Here is a 3,727-nt window from a genome sequence, read left to right as displayed (position 1 = left end):
CGCTTCAACCTGCAAAACAAAATAGAGTGCGCTTCCTCATGAGGGCGAGTTGGACGCGCCGCACCCCATGGCTGCTCGCGGCCCGCCGCCACTGGCCGCTCGCGCCGCCCGCCCGGCGCGCCTGCCCGCGCCGTCGCCTGCCTACCCGCGCGTCGCCGCACCGCCCGCGAGCGGTTCCCCACCGCGCGACGCCGCTCGCCGTCCGCGACGCCCGCCGTCCCGCGCGTCGCCGCGCCTCCGTGTCGCCTGCGGCCCACCGCCACCGTCGCCAACGGGATGGAGGAGGCCACAGCGGGCCCGTTGCGCACGCGTGTCTGCATCATCGGTAGCTGGCCGGCCGCGCACACGGCGGCCGCCTACGCGGCACTTCCCTCTCCTCCTCCGCCTCGCGATCCTCGTGGATCCCGGCTCCTGCGGCGCGTGGGAGGCTCCGCGGCAGAGCAGGCCGATTCGGTGTCGCGCCCGTCCGCTCAGGTGGGGGGGCGACGGCGGCTGGTCCTGCTGCGCCTGGACGGCCGTCTCCTGCGACCTCGGGAGGGGGTTGGGGCTGCATCTTGCGGAGACGTGCTGCACCCCATGGACACGAGATGCATGTATTATCCATTGGATCGGCCTAAGCATTCTCACTCAATCCCTGATCCATGGCGACAGAGATGCAGCCCTTGCTTCCAAAGGCCCTGTCAACATACTGATTCAACCGGAAGCTCCCATCAGAACCATCGAATCCCCCGTTCTCAAAGACGGCGATCCTTTTCTTCTAGAGATGTTGCACTGACAGATGATGATTTCTCCCCAGGCTGAGTGCAGGATCGCTGGCCGCACCATGAACGCTGCAGCAATCCAGGGGCTGGTTCTCGGGTGCGGCACCCACTCTCTCGGACAGGTATGAATCCATGTACATACATCGCTACCGCTGCATCATTTGGTCAAGGTTGGTGTACGCGTCTCTGGGATTTGGGAATGCAGGAAGCAAGATTTGCGAAATCTGTACGAGCTAGGTTCCATTGTTGACGACTATGAGGTATTGCTCTGCAATCTTCTTCTTTGCACCTAATGCTCACACAGGTTTATGTGTACTAGATTTCTATGATATCAGCCCAATGGTCTGCATTCGTGCTGAGTCGTGCTGACAAACTCTTACCTGATTTTACTATGAAATTCTGGCTAAGACATTTTCAACTTAATTTTCACACAGAAAGACCTCCTTCTAGATCTTACTAGCAGCAGCTTCTGTTATCATTCCAGATAACCTTACGGTACTCATTCATCATTATAGATGCCATTAAAATAATTAGGAGATGAGTGAGCCAACTTGTGGTCTAGAACATACATGGAGTGACCAGCCATAATTAACAACAACTACATTCACTTTAGTAGATGTACCAGAATCAATCTGGACACGAAATATGCCGGATTTATGAATAATCAACCCATCCCTTATTTTAGTTATTACTTACAGATATGAATTATATTGGTGGATTATTGTGAGAGTGTTTCGCATAATTGGGTGTCAGATACTCTGTTGTGCATGAATTACTCTTCAAATGATTATGCATTGACATCACTACCTTTCCGCTTAAAACAACAAAGCAGTTTGTTACATCAGATACAATGGCTGTAGAAACGTCAGATACAATGGTTGTAGATGCAATAGCATCTGTTACATACCAGATAGGACTATTTCTCACATGAAGCGTTTGCCTCTGCTCCTGCTGCAGGGAATTGTAATAGAAGGCAACATACTGGCTGTCCGTATAGAACAGTTCAGATATGTGCTGAAGACTTGCAACTTGCTGAAGAATTGACCAACTGTAGTCTCTTGAAATCCAACAAGCATACTGTATGCTCTTCATATAATATCTGTTTTTGAACTTAGATGTGTGTGCTCTGGTCCAGTTTTCTATTACCAAATGCAATTTATTATCAGTGTTCAAGTTTCTTAATCAGATTTAATATGTTTTTAATTTTGTTGATTGCAATGATCTTAGCACTCCATACTTCGATAAATTTACTTAGTAACCAACTTTTTTCGGTTTGGTATAATCCTTCTCAAAACAATAATTGGTAAGGTACGAGTCTTCAATATGAGAATTATTTCGCCAATATTACACTAATACTGGTAACAGATAAGTTGTCCATTATTTCAATCTTTTATTTCTTAACACAATATTAGAAACTATAGCTCTTACCTCATAGTGCATATGTTGTTCCTGGTAAGTTAATTGGTAAAATAAGACTGATAGAATCCATTTGTATTTATCTTTCCTTGCTCTCCCTGAGATTTTTCAGCAATAAACCCACAGGTTTACAGCTTCACATGCTAAAACATACACACATTAGGCCGTTATCTTGCTGAGTTGAGGCACTTTGCCATTTTTATTTATTCATCAAGTGGAGTATCTCATCTTACTTCTAGAGATCGCACTACATATATGGGTTCACACAACTATGTGTTCTTTTATCTTGCCCGAATTTTTTATGCTTATGTTATCCGTAAGAGATATCAATTTCTCACAATACTGCATCCATATGTGTGCACCAGGTAGAAACATTGTCTCAAATGCTAGCCCATTGATGTACGGACACACAATAAAATTCTACAATCCAGTTATTTTCATACAGGATTCAGATACCAGGTACATCCATCTTTGTCTTTTTATACACCAATGTACATGCATCTCTGATGGTTTTTGCATGTTGTGTGTCTGATGAATTGATTCTTCCACACATACTTAGACAAGAGATGCACGGCTTGAGAGGCCACAACAGTGCATAGGTTAACCAAGTTATATTTATTTGATGCTACGAAGGAAGGTGTTTATGGATTCTTGATGCACGGCTTGAGCATGCCTCCATTTTTTTACTCATGTTATTTCAATGGTAGAGATTCTCCGATCTGGCTGTTATTTTCTTATCTTCCTAGGCTTTGAGGTTTATTACTTTCTTGCACACAAACTATAGCCTGTGAGGTAAGCTACCTTCTGATGTCATTCTAGCGGTGTATAGTTTACTTTAGAAGTCGGTCTTTAGATATCATAAAGTTTGATCACACACATCAGTTTGCATACAACTAGATAACCGTTGCTCTATACTGAACTAACCCGACACGAATATCAGTAAGAGATCTGTTTTCATTGTTGCTAGTTGAAATATATGCACGAATGATATGCAAGGTATGCCATGCGCACATGCACACTAATTATATATATTATGAGACAACTTAATCAAATGTGTTTTCATTGGAGATCGAGAACTTGTCAAAAATCAAGTTAATTAATTTATCAGCGCTAATTAGTTAATTGGTCGCCTACTTGATGAGCAATTAAGTGTCGTTGGCCTATATATATATATATGTAGGGTTTAATTAGGGTTTAGGGTTTAGGGTTAGCTAGCTAGGGTTTTAGGGTTAGGGTTTACGGTCTAGGGTTTAGGGTCTAGGGTTTAGGGTTTAGTGTTTAGGGTGTACATTTAGGGTTTATGGTCTAGGGTTTAGGGTCTAGTGTTTAGGGTGTTTAGGGTGTACGTTTAGGGTATAATTAGGGATTAGGGATTAGGGTTTTAGGGTTTAAGGTTTAGGGATCAACGATCGAGTGCACACACACATTATTAGAGGCACCCGCGCCTTTGCGCATAAAGTGCATGCGTATATATATAATTAAGAGTGTTTCTTGGCCACCAACGATATATAGATCGAGATAACAGAGAGATTTAAATATATACATATCCC

General features: G+C 44.3%; 1 long non-coding RNA gene across 2 annotated transcripts; it reads left to right on the top strand.

The window, feature by feature from the left end:
* The first annotated feature begins 253 nt into the window (after positions 1 to 253).
* On the top strand, positions 254 to 2,834 carry LOC127308942 (uncharacterized). Of its 2 annotated transcripts, XR_007856863.2 has the most exons (5): positions 254 to 883; positions 967 to 1,021; positions 1,719 to 1,840; positions 2,543 to 2,636; positions 2,737 to 2,834. It is a non-coding gene; the product is annotated as an uncharacterized lncRNA (long non-coding RNA). The 2 variants fall into 2 exon arrangements; XR_007856862.2 differs by having other exon boundaries at positions 258 to 1,021.
* The last annotated feature ends 893 nt before the right edge of the window (positions 2,835 to 3,727 follow it).

This window comes from Lolium perenne, chromosome 6 (genome assembly GCF_019359855.2).
Source record: "Lolium perenne isolate Kyuss_39 chromosome 6, Kyuss_2.0, whole genome shotgun sequence".
Classification (NCBI taxonomy): domain Eukaryota; kingdom Viridiplantae; phylum Streptophyta; class Magnoliopsida; order Poales; family Poaceae; genus Lolium; species Lolium perenne.
This window is presented reverse-complemented; position numbering and strand designations above follow the sequence as displayed.